General features: G+C 41.8%; 1 protein-coding gene across 3 annotated transcripts in view; it reads right to left on the reverse strand.

Annotated features, from left to right (window-relative positions):
* Positions 1-19,242, reverse strand: part of RIPOR2 (RHO family interacting cell polarization regulator 2) — a 212,610-nt gene that overhangs the window by 182,888 nt on the left and 10,480 nt on the right. The window contains exon 1 of one of the 3 annotated variants that reach the window (XM_077492290.1): positions 6,129-6,359. The exons of the other annotated variants lie outside the window; for them this stretch is intronic. The gene's annotated coding sequence lies outside the window, so the exon portion shown is untranslated. Of the gene's footprint in view, positions 1-6,128; positions 6,360-19,242 lie in introns of those variants that run through there. 3 annotated transcript variants of the gene reach the window in all.

The raw sequence follows: 19,242 nt of genomic DNA on the forward strand, positions 1-19,242 counted from the left end.
TTGGTTTGCACCATTGCGTGGCATCCAAAACATCCCAGCCAGATCCTCTGCCTAATGTCCACATGTGCCATAGCCCCATTCATTCCCATGGATGATTTGTACTCCTGACAACCCTCAGTCATCCAAGCAGAGTACAGACCATCAATAGCAATGAATGAGGGCCATGGCACTTGTGTGAGCGTACTAGACAAGGTCCTGAATAAGGCCACACATTGAAGAACAGCAGGGATGAAGGCATTTACCTAAACTGGCTACATTAAGTTGGGGGGGGGTTATTTAAAGGACAACTCCACTAAACATAAAATTGTCCTTTGAAAAAAGAAACTGGGAACAATCATAATGGCACCGCTCTACAAAAGTTACTATGAAACCGGGAACACCAGGTCTGTATTGTCACAGGCTCTATTCAGAAAGATCTAGGCAGACACAGGATTTAGCGAGTGGAAAACTAGCTTCACACTTGGGCAACTCTGCAAGACGCATTTTATGTGGGCACAGCAGCCTCTTCATTTGAATGGGTGACGATGCCTTATAAAAATGCAGGGTTCAGCTCTTCTGGGAAGGCTGTCCACAAGGTTTAGAAGTGTGTCTATGGGAATGTTTGACCATCCTTCCAGAAGCACATTTGTGAGGTCAGGCACTCATGTGGACGAGAAGCTGTTCTATCAGGACTCTGTGCAGGCTAGTCAAGTTCCTCCACCCCAAAAATCAAGACATTTTGGATAATTTCATGCTTCCAACTTTGTGGGAACAGTTTAGGGATGGCCGCATCCTGTTCCAACAGGATAGCGCATTAGTGCACAAAGCCAGGCCCATAAAATTTTTTTGGATGAGCGAAGTTTGGGGTGGATGAACTTGACATCAGTGCCTGACCTCACAAAATGTGCTTCTAGAAGAATGGTTAAACATTCCAATAGACACTACTAAACCTTGTGGACAGCTTTCCTAGAGGAGTTGAAGCTGTTATAGCTGCAAAGGGTGGGCCGACTCAATATTGAAGACTGGAATGCCATTAAAGTTCATGTGCAAAGGCAGGAGTCCCATAAATTTTGGTATATTTAATAATTAAAAAATTTTTTATATATATATATATATATATATATATATATATATATATATATATATATATATATATACACACACACACACACACACACACACACACACACACACACACACACACACTAAATAAAAACAGTGAGTTCATCTGAATCCAGCAAGTTCATCCAATGAGCAGGCAATGCTGCCTCTGCTGCACTAAAATTCCATGGTCATCAGTGCTACCTGGAATTTCCTCAGCTGGACTAGAGAGCACATCCACCTCTCTTTACAGCCCAACCTGCAGGGCTACACAGTGCCCCTTCTATATATCTTGAAAACCAAGATCCAATAAAACGTTTTTGTTGCAATGAGTTTATGAATGAATCCTGCAACCACTGTTTGCAGGCTTCCTTTGCACAAACATTTGAGTCTGTGCTACTGGTAGACGCAGCTGGACCTGGCAATTAAACTGGGAGCTGCATCAGTGTTAACTTGTACGGCGTATATCCCTAAATGCAAAAGTGGCAGTTGCAGCATAGTGCATAAGTTGACTGAATGTTGAAGGAAACTTGTTTTTTTTCTCTTCATACTTTTACCTTTGCCACATTGGGTATCAAAATAAAATCCCAATATATGTTGCTATATTGACAACTCTTGGAATATAAAACTTAAAGATTTGATGCCTTCTATCATGACAAAAATCTGTTTTACTGTGTATTCAATAACGTCAAGCTCTAATGACAAAGTGCAACAATAGATAGTAACCAATCAGAAATCATTTTTCACTGAATTGAGTACACTGAAATCTGACAAGCTGCTGAGTAACTGTACTTTGTGTCAAATGAAAGGAAATGCAACATTTGTTACAGCAATTGCGCTTTCATTCTTTTATTTTTCCTGCATATATAGGTCACTTACATTGAACTTGACTTTACAGTAGAAATGGTCCTTGACAGCTCAAGCTTGTTACAGATGAGTCACCTGCTGAAAGACGGCTACAGGTGCTCTAAGGGTTTACATGGTAAAAAATCTGTAGGCGTATGAATTAAATACTATTCAAGCATCATGAATGTATGGAGATTGGCATGCAAAAATAAAAAAAATGCAATATCTAGTCAACAAGATTTTACTTTTAAACATGCTAAATACCCTGTATTTAGAGAGCAGCGATTGTACCACTTGCACATGCTTTGGAAAAACTTGATTTGGCCATTGTCACATGACTTGTTTTGAATGTGTTCTATGATAAAATTCACAATGTCAAGGTGCACTGGGGTTCATTTACTAAAGCTGGAGCGTGCAAAATCAGGCTCACTTTTGCATAGAAGCCAATCAGCTTCCAGGTTTTATTGCCAAAGCTTAATTTAACAAGCTGAGGTTAGAAGTTTCTCTGCAGAAGTGAGACCGATTTTGCCCTCCCCAGCTTTAGTAAATAAACCCCATTGTATTACCAAAAGCTATTACGCACAGGGACTTTAATGGCATCCCGGTCTTGGTCCGTAGGGTTCAATATTGAGTCGGCCCTTTGCACCTATAACAGCTTCAGCTCTTCTGGGAAGGCCATCCACAAGGTTTAGGAGTGTATCTATGGGAAGGTTTGACCATTCTTCCCAAAGCACATTTGTGGGGTCAGGCACTGGTGTGGACAAGAAGGCCTGGCTCGCAGTCTCCGCTTTACTCCATTCCAAAAATGTTCTATTGGGTTGAGGTCAGTCAAGTTCCTCCACCCCAAACTTGCTCATCCATGCCTTTATGCTTCTATAAAGTAATCTTCATTGATGTAAACTCAACCACCATAATCTCATATAGGTTTTAATGTATTTTCAATATTTTCTAAATGTAGCTTTCATTTACATAATTCCTGCCAATGCTACCATGAACGTCTTTCCTGATATAGGGTGGCAATCTGTCCATGTCTTCCCACTGTGCTCTTACATGGTCATCCTGTCATAAGTGGCAGGCCCTGGATTTGACTCATCAATACATCAAGACTAGAGAAGATCAAACAAATCCATATGGGGTGCAATAACTCCTGAGGCTGGCCGTAGACGCAGCCAGATCGTTCCTATACATGGGGGACCTCAAGGTTGGAAGTTACATATACAAAGCCATAAACGAGAGCTAGACCAATAAACCTTTAATATCAGTGTTTGTTCATCAAGACAATGTAAAACAGCCAACACGTTCCAGAGGTTTAAAGGCAACCATCTTGTTCAGGGTTACAAAGCAAAACACGCAATAGCTACATATATTGTTGAAGAAAAGAAAAACATTTGTCACTAAATTTGAGTTTTAGTGGCCAACCTTTTTTACAATCATTTTTCTATCAATTTCTTGTTAATTTTGCAGGCTTAAAAAAAGGGGCATACCACTTGAAGCCCCAAAATAAGTTGGATAATAGCGGTTTTACATTGTCTTGCTGAAAGAATACCAATATCAAATGTTTTTTGGATCCTCGGCTCCTTGCTTTGGCCCTTTGTATAATCTGTCACAAGTGAACTTGGTTAACTGTTGTTACCCACATAGACAAGTCATTAAGAAATCACTGAAGCGTATACATGTAGACAAATAGCTACAGGAGATCAGCAGCAATGAGATCTAAGACAGGATTAAAACACATGAATTTTTAATAAATCTAAAATTGCAATTGTTTTTCATTTAGCTATAAACATTTTAAAAATCAGTGATAAAAAATAAAAATAAAAATTACAGTTGAAATACATAGGTCAATCATGTGATGTGTGTGAGTGCACAACTAGCTAGGCCTTTAAATTAAAGTGAGTCTTTACTCTCTCAATCAACATTAACTATTTTTAATCCTTATGCTGTTAGCAATAGTAAATAGATAGAATATACTTTCCCATTTACTTTTTTTTTTTTTTAAACATTTCTTCAGTTGCTTCCTGGTTTCTGACCTAGGCCAAAAATTATGTTATGCATCTCATGGGTCTTCGTGGGCATTTTTATTTTTTCTTTCACCCGGAGGAGGGGGTTTTCTCAGCTAAGCATGTGCATGCCTAAACTAAAGGCATATGGATTCCAGGAAGTAAATGCTAGATGTAGGCAACCTTAAAGAGGTGGAGAGCTACCTGAACAACATGGAAGAAGTCAAAGATCACTGGACACAGTGTCGCCTCCTGACACCTGATTTAAACTTCTAATTGCCATACTACTGTGTCGCAATTGCATGTATTGCACGGCAATCATAGGTTTAATTCAGTTGGCAAGGAGGCAACATATCACTACCTCACCACTTGGATTGCTTTTCAGAGGGGCAGCAGTGCCTACTGCACTTGTGAATGAGCCTTTTGTGGCATTCGGCAGTGCATCAGTGTAAAAGCAGCCCTATACTATTATGCCCAGTGTATTGCTTTACACTGACCTGAAGATCCTTTTTCCTGCTGCTGGCACCACGCTGAAGACCGCTAGCTGTGATAAGAGGTGGAGTGCAGTTGGTATCATTCTGCATGAGACAGGAGCCAGCACTACAGAGGAGGCATTGGCTTATGCGGCCCTTACTCCCTACTACAGCTCCAACTTTAGAAGTAGTCCCTCTGCATTGCACTCCGTTTGATTGAAATGGCGGGTCAGCAAACCGAGACCACGATCTACCAGTCACCTGTCCGCAATCTACAGGTAGATCGCAATCTATAGGTTGCTGACCCCCGTGCTAGAGGAATCATCTGCCCTCACTCAAATGGCCATGGCTAGAAATGCAAGGAGGCGGCAGGGGGTTGTCAAAGTAATTTCTCAACAAAATAAATAAAGCATGAGACATTGCTGGATAGGTGGGATTGCTTTCAATATTAAAAATGAATTTAAAGCCCCTTCCACACTGGGCAGGCTCAATTGGAGTCCGCCTGCTCAGCAGGGAATCTGCCCGCCGATTCCAGCCGAGCAGGCGGATGGCTGGTCTGTGTATGCAGAAAAACACAGACATAGCCTGCTCTCCTCTATGGGCAGTTGGATATAAGCGGACTGCCTGTCCATTTATTTAAAGCCCACTGCCTTTCCGATCCGCCAGACGTCTGTTTTTTTTGCAAATAGGATGCACACGTGTCTGTTGACATCCACCACTCTATAGAGAAAACTGGAGGGCCCGATCGGATCCCCCTGAAAAACTGACAGGCGGAACCAGATCAGTCCGCTAGTGTGAAAGAGGCCTAATAGTGTTTTCGGTGCTCAGATACAGTTCTGTCTTAAGTCATCATGCCAACAGCATCTTTATACAGATGGACAGAATGGAAATCGGTTTAGATGTCAACTGCTAGAATTAAAAATGTGTATATAGATTTGCACTTCCCAGGCTTGTAATGTGACATGGTAATAGTATAATAGAATAAACCTGCATATGAACACACACAAAAAAAAAAAAAAAAAAAGTATATGTAGCCTGATGAAAGAATGTACATCCTTGGCGCCAGCTATCCATGGCTGTTATAACAACATACGTCACGGCAGCTAAACTTTTTACGCGTCGGGCATGTGTGAACATAATAAAAAGGCAACTGCAGAAAATAATGGCGATTGCCATACCAAAAAAAAAACCTTTAGAGATACTTTATTCCAAGACCATGATCTTATCTCTTAGATATACACACACAACACCTATTAATTTAAACTGCGCTAGGGCACATAGCTCATATATATATATATATATATATATATATATATATATATATATATATATATATATATATATATATATATATATATATCTATCTCTGATGTAAATCCTTTTTGGATTTCGTGCAGCAATCCGCTTCGTTGTGTAAAAAAAAAAAAAATTTGATATATAGAGATTTTATATATATATATATATAATTGGGAGGTGATGCTTTGATTTCCTCTAGGGTACCACAAATGAACTTGCTGAACAAATCATGTGTTTCCTGTTCCAGCAGCAATTTCTGACCTCTACACACCCAACATATCTTCCCTTATGAAATCCGCATCATAGACACAAGCACTCCCTATGACCATAGCCATCACATACATATGACGCTACAAACAAAAGGGTAACCATAGCCTTTGGACGGGGTGTCTGACTAGGACACATTTTCCCAAGTCAGCGGGTATCGCCTTACCTTCAGGGTGTTGGGAAAGGGTTGATACCGCTGTTTAGATCTGTAGTTTTGCACTCATCAACAAAGCTTCATTCCTACCGGGTCTGGAGCCATTGTATCTGATTATACTTCCAACATGCTCGGGCTTCAGTGCCAAAAAAAGAGATCAGTCAGCAGCTTGTCTTCAGTCACTAGCTGGTATAACCCACACTGCTAGCAGCAGCTACTATGTTCACAGAGAGAAAGGGAGAGAAAGGAGGGGGAAAGAGAGGGGGGCTGGATCTCAGCCTGAATCCGGTGTCATCTGTACTCAGAGAACTTTCAGAGTCTCACTTACATGCAGCTGCTTGCTGTTTAAAGTTGTACTACCCAGTCACGTTTTCATGCGCACATCTATTTTTGATGTCTAAAACACTTGACAGAGGCTTCTTTACAGCTGTTTATGGTCACTATGTCAATTATTACAAAGATGCTTCTCCCAGTGAGGCGTGTCCTTGACTTCCAAAATTTTGTAAAACTATCGGTGTGCTACCAAATTGACAAAAATACATGTATGTGATGTTGGAGTGAAACCATTTTTTCCTTATTTTGAGTTACAGCCAATAAAACCAAAACTAAAATCAATCAAGGCCGCATAGTTTCGGTGAGATCACTTGTCTTCGGGTGTGTTACCAATCCAGAAGTATATTTCAGATTATTTGTTAATCCACAACATTATTGAGATTTTATAGAACCACTCATCCCAGAGTACATACTAAAATGGCAAAACGTACTAATGCCGCGTACACACGACCGGACTTTCCGGCAGGCTAGGTCCGAAGGCCTTCCCGACGGACTTTCAGCGGAGTTCCAATGGACCTTCCAAACGAAGGGACTTGGCCACACACGAACGGACTAAGTTCGAAAGTCCATTCGTTTTGAACGTGATGACGCAAGACGGGACTAAAAAAGTAAGTTCAATAGCCAGTAGCCAATAGCTTCCCTTGCGTCGTATTTGGTCCGTCGGACCAGCATACAGACGAACGGTTTTCCCAATAGGAATTGAGTCAGTCGGACAGATTTGAAACATGTTCTATTTCTAGGTCCGTCTGATTTTTTTTTATGTGAAAAATTATCGGATTAGCCCAGATTGTCCGACGGACTGATTCAGTCAGACCTAGTCTGCCGGAAAGTCCGGTCGTGTGTACGCGGCATAAGAGTAAGTTCAAACAGCCTTTACACAGGGGCATGTGGTACATTTCCATCATTCACCAGGCCCCAATTTCAACGGGCCTGGTTAATCAGGCATTATGTCGTAGTGCTGACTATGCGTTTTTAACCAATTTCAGTTCCTTCTTTCAGCAAACCTGACTATAAGCAGGGCCTACATAAACGCAGGGACGGGATGCAGAAGAGCCCTGTATGATTGGAGTCAAAGAGCCAGTTTCTAAGGAAAGAGACTGGTTGCCACATGTAACATCTCCTCTTAATTTTAGTTCAAAAATGAGCTTTACTGACCACTAAACTAAGAGCTGCTATGTGTCAAGGGATAGGAGGCTCTGCTATGAGGATTAACGGCGGCGAATGACACCACTCGGAGTGTGTCCATAGTATGGTACAGTGAGCAGCAGGCATCAGGATTTTGGAACGCCAACATCTACATCCCTTACGGATGATGTGCAAAGGATGGACAGTTACAGGACAAAATGCAAAGCATACTTGTAAGCAAGGCCAGTAACACACAGCTAGACAAGAGGCATTCTATGGCCACTCTTGCTTGTAGCTAACTATACAATCCTGGGTAACACTATCTAGTCGCCTAACATATTTAGGACTAGGAACTGGCATGGAACTCTACAGAGATTTTAACAGATAAATTACCCTTCCAACATTTAATCTAATACTTATTGCCCCCCAGACTTCTACTGACCTCATTTTGACCCTCCAGCAATTTTATCAACCCCTTGGATAATCCCATCATTCCTTGGGGGCCAATATTGACTACTTTGGGGAACCATGCATTAGGAGAAAGAAAAGCTAATGCCATTAACTACATGTGTAAATATACCCACACCTGTAAAAAAATTAGATATTTGACATTCAGGCACCATTGTTTTGGACTCTAGCATTGCAGACAAGAGGTGATAAAATGCCTATAGGTTATTTCTTTAATAGGGTTACAGAAACAATAAAGTTATAAATAATACTTTAATATGTTTCTCCATACAGGTTATCTCTTCTGCATGAGCCAATTTATTAAAAACACCCACATTTTAAAAGGCCCTTTAAGGCTGAATTTTAGGATAACATCCCTCTATTAAGTAAGCCATTATGAGTAATCATGAATGCGACCAGGAGTGTAAACCATTATATATATGATGAGGTCATTCCCTGCAGATGTTCCTTTATGTGTAGAGGGAAAGTGGCAGCTAATGGAAAACTCATGTCAACTTTGGCTCTTCAGTGTCAGTAATACAAGGTAAGGGTGAGAGATGTACAGCGGTAAATGTGCTAGGCAAACTGAACAACTATATGATCACATTAATAAACAAAATTACTATCACGTAAAACACATTCAATTAAACATTTTTCAAGAAATGTAATTGGCCCATGGCTTCTGCCAGCAGTTTTTCTTTTATTACAACACTTGAACTGATCATTTACTATAGCAGGAAGACCCTTCCTACTTAGTGCACTGAAAATAATGATAATGCATGCACAAGTTTCCACCAAGTAGTAGATGGTACAGTTTGCAATGAGGTTTGCAGAAAACCTTATACATTTATGTAACTTATATGGAGAGCAATGTTATAGCCATAGCACATAATGCGCAGCCACATAGTTATATCGCTGCAGGGGGACAAAAAGCAAGTTTGGACATCTTGAACATTTATATAAATTTGGGAACCTCTATAAAAGGAACGGTCTACAATTTGGCAATTAAAGAGAAAGGAGGCCCCCCTTTTGCTAGTTTTGCTACGAGGCCCTAGCACATATAAATATGCCCCTAAAGTATTCACATAATGTAGACTGAGATAATGAGGCAGGTCGTTTGAAAAACAAAAAAAACAAAGTTATCCAAAAAGCAGTTAGGTTCAGAGGTCATTTTATATTGATTCAGGCCCCCACACTGGTACGACACCAGTGTGAAAGGTGCTTCACTGGGTCCAGACCCCACATTACTAATTGTGATCCCTCCCTCCACACACGTTTTAGCGCTGGTGACATTTGCTATCCAACACTGGTACAACATGACAGTTGTACGACTGTGGATCTGTCTTTGCCCTGCAACTGGAAGTCTGACTTCAATGAATAGGGATACGACAATACCAGGAACTGTCTGGTATGAATCTTTAGGGGGAAAGACACACACACACACACACACACACACACACACACACACAGTAAAAAAAAAAAAAAAAAAAAAAAAGTTATGGGTTCTCTTTCCAAGAGCATACCAGGCCCTTTGGTCTAGTATGGATTTTTAAGGGGAACCCACAAGCCAGAAAAATCCATACCAGACACTTATGCAAGCACATAGCCCGGCAGGTCAGGAAAGGGGGTGGGGAAGAGGGAGCACCCCCCCCCCGAATCGTACCAGGCCGCATGCCCTCAACATGGGGGGGGGGGGGTGGGTTGCTTTGGGGCCTCTTCCCAACCACCCTAGTCGTTGGTGTCTGTGGGCGGGGAAAAAGAGGAAGAAGAACCAGAGAGGGCTAGAAGACGTCAGCTGAGAGCGAAGAAGACCCGAAGAAGGGGAGAAGAAATATCGGAATTCCAGAGCTGCCTTAATAAATTAATTACTTTAAAAACCTGTGTACTGCGTTTTATTTTTGACACTTTTTTGTTTTTTTAGTAGGTAGGGGTACAATGTACACGATATTCACATAAGAGTGGGGTTCCGGGATCTGGGGGCCCTTTTGTTAAAGGGGGCTTCCAGATTCTGATAAGCTCCCCACCCGCAGACCCTGACAACCAATGGCCAGGGTTGTCGGGAAGATGCCCTTGTCCTCATCAACATGGGGACAAGGTGCACCATGTTAAGGGCATGCGACTAGGTATGGTTCGGGGGGGGGGGGGGGGGGGGCGCTCGCTTGTCTCCACTCCCTTTCATGCCCTACCGGGCTGGCTGTGTGCTCGGATAAGATCTTGGAGGTGGAACCCATGGCGTTTTTTCTTTTGGTGTGGAGTTCCCCTTTACGATCATCAGAGCACAAGTCGCATGCCAGTCGGATCAAGTAGTGCAGGGACTACTTTGAAGTCGGCACGACTTGAAGTTGTACCAACATGAATGGTTGTCATTGGAAATCATGGGGAACGACTTGTCATGCGACTTTGCAGTCCCAAGTCGCAGGACAAGTCGTACAAGTGTGAAAGGGGCCTTAGCAGAACTGAAAAGAAAAAGTAATAAATTGCTCATCTAATTCCATCTAGACCTGTAGCACAGAGCTGGCCATTTACGGATGCCGAGACATGAGTTCATCTCAAAACTCACAACTGAAGCTCCAGGACCCGCTAAGAACTTCTCATAGACTTGATCAATAGGCATTATCACTACCAGTGTAGATATGATGTTGTACGCTCTCCATAGGCAAGGCAAATCTCTGTGTGAGATAATACATGTCCACATGCAGGGATCCAGTTTAAACACATAGCTGTAGTGCCATTGGCACTAAGAATTGTTCATATAGTAAAATGCAATGCTTAAATAGGCACCCATTACTGCTCAAACACCTAGCCTTGCTTCATCCATTTAAATAAGTGAGGAAAGCCTGTGCTGTATAACTTAACGACCAGGTTCCGTTCCAGTGACCAGGTTGTTAAATGAATTGGTCCTTAAAAGAGGAGCCACAAGTAATCAATACTTCAAGCATTTTTAACTATTGTACTGTATTCTGAAAAAAAAAATAAAAATAAATGTCTAAAAACACAAAACTCCAACTCCATAACATTTTAATTTGCATACGTTACAAAACACAAAAACAACAAAAATTCTGTACAATACGATGTACAGTGCATCACTCGGGTCGGGAGAGCTGGTCGTAAGTCCGAGCGGTCGTTACACAGGTAAGTAGTTAAACGAGGAATATCTGTATCGTCAGGGCCCATTCACACCACACAGAACTGTTGCTGTGCATTTAACACACACACACAAACAACGAAAAGCTGAACTATGGAGAACTCACAAAAATACCCTTGCAGTGGGGCTTCACCCAAACTGCAAGGGTTACATAACCGTTAATGCCTATGGTACCAGGAAATTACAGTTTTACTTACTGTATATCTCCTCGACAGCCAACATTCACCTCTTCACTCTGATGCTACAGGTTGTGGGCATGTCTTCCGTGTTCTCACTTACAACGACATTGTACGTTGTGACATCACAGCTGACCAAAGCACCAAAGAGAAGAGGCTTTGGAGGAATGGTTCCAAGCAAGAAGCAGCCAGTGAGTGGAAGGGATCAGGTAAGTGAAAAGTCCCCTTTTTCTGATACCCTAGACATAAACAGTCATTTTTGTCAGTTCCTCAGAGTTCAGCTTTAAAGCAGCCAATTCATTTGAATGGGCCCAAGACATGCCTGCAGTACTTTTTGTATTGTAGCACACCCCAACGCATAGTAGTACATTGCATGCAGGCACATTGGGAAGGCGTGTTGGGGCTGCTATTCAAAATGGATCACACCACAGCAATACACATATAGCATTGGTAACAGTGTTACTACAGCATACTGGCATGAATGAGACCCTAATGTGGTGGGCAAGTTAATAAACTCCCTGCTTTAACATACTATATCTTGCAGCAGTTATAGAACAACGTAGGGCATTGCTGATTAATGCAACCCCTATCTTTGTAAATGGATAAAGGATGGGCTTTACAGCGGGATGGGACTGCATGTTATCTGTATTTCATTAGGACACCAAAAGGCATCAAGCGTTCCACACACTAATGCGTCCCTAAATCCATGAAAAGCTCTCAATAGTTTTAAACAAACATCCTGTCCATTCTCACCCCTGATCTTCGGGCACATTAAATTATACTGAGATCATGTCTGCTACACAGAGGCCCAGGATTTTTTTTTTTTTTCTCTGAGCTATCTTGTTTTGTTAATTCGGTGGAAAATGCCAGATAATGCTCCCTCGTTCGTTCCATAATTAGGCAGGCATTAAAGCTACCACTGTGCCATTGTTTTGATAGTGCTACCTATGAATTATTCAGTCTATTGAAGTGCAATCTGCCGTGGCATTTTCTTGCAGGGCACAAATAATGCAGCAAGCGCAAAACGTTTAGCGGCATCCGATTACACGTCTGCAGAGCTTCGAAACGAAAGGATACCAAAATGCAGTTGTCTTGCAAACTGATTTCAATGATCCATTGCTGAACATGACAATTAAAACATCAGATGTCAGTAACAGCTGTTAAACAAAAATTCTAGTGGGCATGCAGTCTATGTAATCGCATAGCATTTGATGGGCGTGTGCAGAAAGGAATTTGGTGTTGTGGATATCTAAACTTGTTTTATGGAAAATGTGATCTATGGCACTTATGGCATTGAAAATACCAATCATTTTTACATTTAAATTAAGGGAATAACTTAGCACTTTAACAAACACACCAGTAGCGTAATACAAACATTGGTTTGCTATAGAAACATTAAAGTCTTTTCATTTGGATGTACACGAACCAACTAAAGCAATGTATGGAATGCATAATGTGCCTGAATTATACAATGAGACATCAGCAAGTAGCTACAAAATGTATTTTGGAGACTTTGCAATGATTCAAAAAGGTCTATTCAGGATAATGCAACCTGATCCAGCTTTAACAACCATTGAGTTGGGTGGCAATTAATGCTGAATTTACAAAAGGGGCTTCATGAATAGCCTCCATAGTCCAGAGCCATGGGAAATGGTCTGACGATCTCTTGCATGTCTGATTCCGTCTATCAGGAGTTAGAAAGAATATATTAAGAATGGTGATCTTTTCAATATTTTTTGTTAATTTAACTGATTAACTCAGCCCGATTAGAGCAAAATTTCCAAAGAAAATTAATGCTTTTATTCACCAAGCACATTCTGACAAAGAATTTTTCTTAGCTACACCAAGATAAAAGAGGCTTTTCTGGGTGTGATGTAAAATACAAGCAGAATTAGGGCTATGCCCATGAAACAATGAAAACCAAAAGTTCTAAAGTTATTAAAACGCTGCCCGGTCCACGTGTACTGATCTCAGAGCCAGACACAAAGGGCTTGTTACCATCAGATTCTTGATTATAAATTTGCAACATTTTCCAGTGATAGTAAACGCATGGACAGAATAAAAAGTCATGCACTTTATATGCACTAAACACTGTTGGTTTTCTTAAAATTTTTCATTATTGTTGGGCAATCTTAATTTGTTGTGTATTTATCTGCACATTTATATACTGTATCAATTTTTATTGGAAATAATCTCATTGTTTATTTCATCAGCGCTGCACTATATTACTTTATTCGATAGCAAATGCATGGACAGAATAAAAAACAACAGTTAATTGCAGATATAAAAAAACAAGTATTAGCTAGCTCGCAATTTTATTTACTGTCCAGAAATGATTTTTTAAGCACTTAGAAGGTACCTGCATTTGAACTTGATTACTCCAGGAAGAGTCAATTCCCTAGTACAGGAAAGAACGTCACCCTCTGCATTTTACCCACTTTTACTTTTTTAACATACTCATACGCCCCTTGATACCAGCTATATCCTGCTGTAACCTGTCGAATGCCAGGTCCCATGCCAAGATCTTTGCGTTATTGGGGGCTGAGTTTCTCATCCGTATCCTAGAAGTGAGCCCCTGATAATGCACCCCCGGGTCCTTCCCTTATTAGCTGCTGCATAGAAAGCAAACATTGCCAGATTAAGCTCTATGGAGGCCCCTAGGCAGTTGGGGCCCCCTTGCAGGTTTCTGCAGGTTACTCCTGTGTGCGCTCGAGTAGGATAACACTTAACCAAGTAGTGCGCACATCGGGCGCTAGATAGAGAGGACCATCACTACTGTACATTACACATGCGTAGGTGTGTCTAATCACAGCCGGTCACATGTAAACACAGAGATGCCAGTATTCGGCGCTCCTTGCCTCACACCGACAGAGTGAGAGGAGAGCCGATCAGTGGCATCTTCTCACAGGGGGACATCTAGGTATGCAATCTGATTATAATTAAGTGCCCACCAGTGCCAGTAATGAGGGCCCATCCCTGTCAGCAATCAATGGCCATTAGTGATGCCAGTCAGTGCTGGCCATCAGTGCCGCCCATCAATGCCACCAGCTCTGCCAATCTGTGCCGCCTATCAGTGCCACATATTAGTGCGGCATATTTGGGCTTCCTCCTCATCGTTGCCAGCTTTTCAGTGCAGCCTCATCAGCGCACATCAGTGAATGAGAACAATTACTTATTTACAAAATTTACTGGACAGAAAAATAAGAAAAACATTTTTTTCAAGATTTTCCAACTTTTTAAAAAAAATAAAAACACCACACACACCACAACCCAGAAGTGATTAAATACCACCAAAAGAAAGCTCTATTTGTGTGAAGAAAATGATAAAAATTTCACATGGTTACAGTGTAGCATGGCTGCGCAATTGTCATTCAAAAATGTAACAGTGCTGAAGGCTGAAAAATGGCCTGGGCGGGAAGGGGGTGTAAGTGCCCTGTATTGAGGTGGTTAATGTAATGTAAGTTTTTGTTTCTATAAGCTGATTTTTTTTCTATCTTTTATAAAAATAAAAAAAGTTTGAAATCTTCACTGTAATTTTCTTTCAAGATAAAACCAATATTATTTTGATTTGTTGTCGTGGGGCCCATAGACCACTGTTCACTCTGCCTATTTGGTAATCCAGCACTTAAGGCAAAGCCTCTTGATATCGGACATTGATATCCTAGGTGGCTGCTGTAGAAGGGCTGAAGCCATTATCGTCTCGGTGAGAATGGAGGCAGGAGGGCAAAAAATAAAAAATTAATTAAAAAAAAAGCGCCTGCCGCTTAAGTTTGCAGGAGGGTTGTGGTGCACTGGTGCTGACACTAGTAGTGCAATATAGTAAAGCCTGATTGGCTTACAATGCAGTCCTTTGCTTTCTAAATCCTGCTATGCAAGGGACTACTACAGGTAGCTAACAAATCTAGAATTCCCATATTTCTACCATTTTTTTTTTTAAATAATACACATTAGCATACCATTTTAAGACATAGCTAAAATTTTGCTTTTCTGAGATCTCTATGTTTAACCAAGGTAAGGGGCGCATTCCTTGTGATCTGAACTGCACCGGACTATAAAGTTGAATACTGCACCCACTTTGCAGCCTTTGAGTCCAAGATGACAAAGAAAAGTAGTAGCAATAGACGTGCCAAGAAGGGACGTGGGCACGTCCAGCCTATCTGATGCACCAACTGTGCCCCAAAGAACAACGCTATCAAGAATTTTATGATCAGAAACATCATTGAGGCCACGGCTGTCAGGCTCCGATGCTAGTGTCTTCGATTCGTATGTACTGCCTAAGCTTTATGTGCAACTGCACTACAGTGCAAGCTGCGCCATTCACAGCACACCATTCACGGTAATCAGAAACCGCTCTCATGAGGCACGTAAGGATCGCACGTGCACGCACCTCCGAAAGCAGCTTCCAAACCATTGTAAAGAAATCTGTTCAAATGTCTTGTCCAATAAACAAACAGTTAAAAAAAAATAAATAAAAATAAAATGGATGCTTCGTCGATATTTTACTGCACATAACAATGTGAAAATGGTCTGGTTTACCGCAAGCCTGATTTTTAACAATGCGATTTTACTTACCTAAACTAATTTGGAGTTATGTCATAGATAGTTTAAGACAAACGTCAAAGGAATGCAAATAACCAACACATTACAAGGAAAAGGTGTTGTGAGCCATTTTCTGTACAAGCATCATGTAGCGCAGTGGTCCCTACCTCCTTTTTTTTAGGTAAATCCAACGCAGCAGGCTGTGAACGGAGCTGGTTTTATAGACATGACTCCCCTTCTTGTGATGTTAGCCTAAGTACTTAATACATTTGCATGTCAAATTACACTTGTGCTTTGTGGGAAGGGATGCTTACAAATCCTCAATGCCTTGGGTTCTCTCAGGAGTTTGTAAGTGCTATAGATTCCAGACGGCTGCTTAGCAACCAGAACAAGCAAAGGGAAGCAGCATGCAGCAGCCCACATCAGGTTTTGTGCAGCGGCCCACATCAAGTTTTGTGTTACTCTAAGTCGCAAACAAAGAGACTCATTTTCCAACATCGGCACAAGTAACTCGCAGACATCTTCAAGAGACAATTTAACCCCCGATCCCAAGGCACAGCGCAGAATGACATCACTCAGCTCAGGTTACAAAAACAAGTGCACAGACATCCATTTATATTTAATGTCGCCACTCAATGGCCCCATGCAATCGGGAAGACGTTCGCTATACCCTAATGTATATATACACACACACACACACACACACACAAACACGCACAGCTGAGATCGGTCACAGAGATCATCATAAAAGGACACACTGAAATATGTATGCACTTTCAAAGGAGGCTTACATTTGGAGAAACACATACAGTATATTCTCACTCCTCTTCACTATTGCTATTTTTAACTTTTATGTGTAGTGGGGCCTGGATACAGGCTGATTCCGTAAGCAGCACGCGAGCAATGGCCGATGACAAGGAACAGAGCAGCTACAAGAATGGCACAGATGCGTAAATCACATCAATGTCCTGGTGCCCTTTCCACTAATAATCCACAAAGCAAGAGCTGTCACTTTCAAACCTAAGGCTCCATTCACACCAGTGTTTAATGCGCACATCGGGACATGCTAAAATGCATGCGTCATCAAATGCAATATTATAGATAGAGCAGGGGCTGACTGGCAACTTTTGCCACAGGGGGGCAAGTACAAAACCAGAGGTCCATGGTGCAGCAACTTGGCCCCCTTACCACTCTCCTCCTTCCCAGCCTCCTCCTGAGCCCCATCCCAGGCTGAAGCTCTGCTCCAGGTACCCTCTGCTCACTGGTAGGTCGGACTGACCAACGCCTGCTGTAATGACTCCGGGTTCCCAACTGGGCGGCAGGTGGTGGCCAGGGGCCGCAGGGGGGGAGCCAAGTGGCTAGGTCGGGGCTGGCCTGGGAAGGCGAGTCGGCCTCTGCTCAAACAGGGCATACACTATCCATGGTAGCCTGTGCCCTGTCCTCGTCCTAATCCCACACACCGACAGGGACATTACTCCTCTTCACCAGGAAGCCTTTAGGCATGTCTGGATCATGAGAAGAGCCCGGGGGGGGCAAATGCCCCCTTGCCCAGTCAGCCCCCCCCCCCAGATAGAGCCTGTTCATATCACATAGAATTGCAACCGTACTGTCTCCCATTATATTGTAAATCACTACAAAAACTGCTGGTACCATAGGAATCCTGAATAATATAATAATATTATTTATTATTAATAATAATCTGTGCCCTGCAGCGTATTTTTGAAATTGCCTCAGGTCCAATTTTTTTGTCCAGTAACCTACATCCTGAATTACATAGAAGTCAGTGGTAATGCTTTAGTTCCCAATTAACAACTAAACATTTTCTGAAGCCTCCCACTGTAGTCAAGGGGTTCAGTCACATCCAAGTATTTTGTCGCCTGCAGCGTTAAGTTAAAAAAAAAAAAAGTACATGAAAGTGAACATTTTTGACCCAATTAACTATAATGGAAGAACCTTAAAACTGCTTGAAGATGTGTGTTTATGACATTTCAGGAGCTCCAATTAAAAGTTTTTGGGGTACAAAACATACAATTCTGCCCCTATACTACAAGTTACAAGTACAAAAAGCTTAGCTTCTCTAAGGCCCCTTTCACACTGGGGCAGGAGCGTCATTGGCGGTAAAGCGGTACTATTTTTATTTTCGTTTTAGTGGCAGTATACGGCTGCTAGCGGGGCAGTTTTAACCCCTGCTAGCGGCTGAAAAAGGTATAGCCACGCCGCCTCATTTTTTCAATGGGTAGGAGTGGTTTAGGAGCGGTGAATACACCGCTCCAAAGATGCTGCTAGCAGGACTTTTTTCACCATCCTGCTAGCGCACCGCTCCAGTGTGAAAGGGGCCAGATTTTTTCAGGAGCTATACAGGCGCCATTTTTAGCACTGTAGCGCCTGAAAATGCCCCAGTGTGAAAGGGGCCTAAATGCAGGAGAAATTAGGCTTTTAGAAATGTCCTCAATGTATAAAAATGCAGGCCCGATGCTTCCAGAGTGAATGAGGCCTTTAATAAAAGCAATACATTCTGGTTTTAGATATATTTAAAGACAAAACAACTCCACAACACCAGGCTCTTTATACTAAAAAAACATGCATTATTTGCATAAGTTGAAATGATAAACCCTTCATTTTTGTCGATTAGGACTTGAGAGTAATTTGTCAATCCAAGGCAGAAGTTGAATTTCCCGTTGCCTGGGTGATAAAAGTACTGCCTAATTCCACCTTCACACCGGATCGGAGGATGTTGCCCGGCATCCCAATGATACCGAATGAAAGGCCTGAAAACATTTAGCAGTACACTAAGTCAAATGTTCACACAACATGTGCTGCAGACTAATACAAAATGTACAATATGCTTGAAAAGGACGGATGGCTGGGTCAACAGAGGGGGACTCAAGCGTTTCTAAATCGTTTCAGTTTTAGTCAGAATACAAATGGCTATTTATTCAAATCTTGGCTAAACTTTTTTCCTGACTTTACACTCAAAACAGAAGTTGCGCTCATTTGTTTGAGAAGTTATAGAAAACACACGTGTTGTTGAATTTTGACCAAACCATCATAATGGTCTCAGCCACCCACGCTATATCTGTATGAAACCTAATCTATACAGAGGCTGGATATACACAACCCAATAAAAGCAGGCAAGCTATGCTTGTGACATTCAGGTCATGAATTTGTACAGAAACGAGTGTCTATTAACCGCATGCACTGCATGCCTTCATCAGCTGTGGGTTCCTCTGGTGTATGAGTTGGTCAAGGACAGGCAGCTGTCTGAATGAGAAAGCCATGAAGTGAGACAAGCGCACGTTCTTCTACAAACTTCCACACCCAAGACCGTGCCTGGGGCAGATGCTGCCTGAGGTGGCCATTT

Source organism: Lithobates pipiens, unplaced genomic scaffold (assembly GCF_037356315.1).
Source record: "Lithobates pipiens isolate NorthernLeopardFrog02 unplaced genomic scaffold, aLitPip1_a1.2 Scaffold_19, whole genome shotgun sequence".
NCBI lineage: Eukaryota > Metazoa > Chordata > Amphibia > Anura > Ranidae > Lithobates > Lithobates pipiens.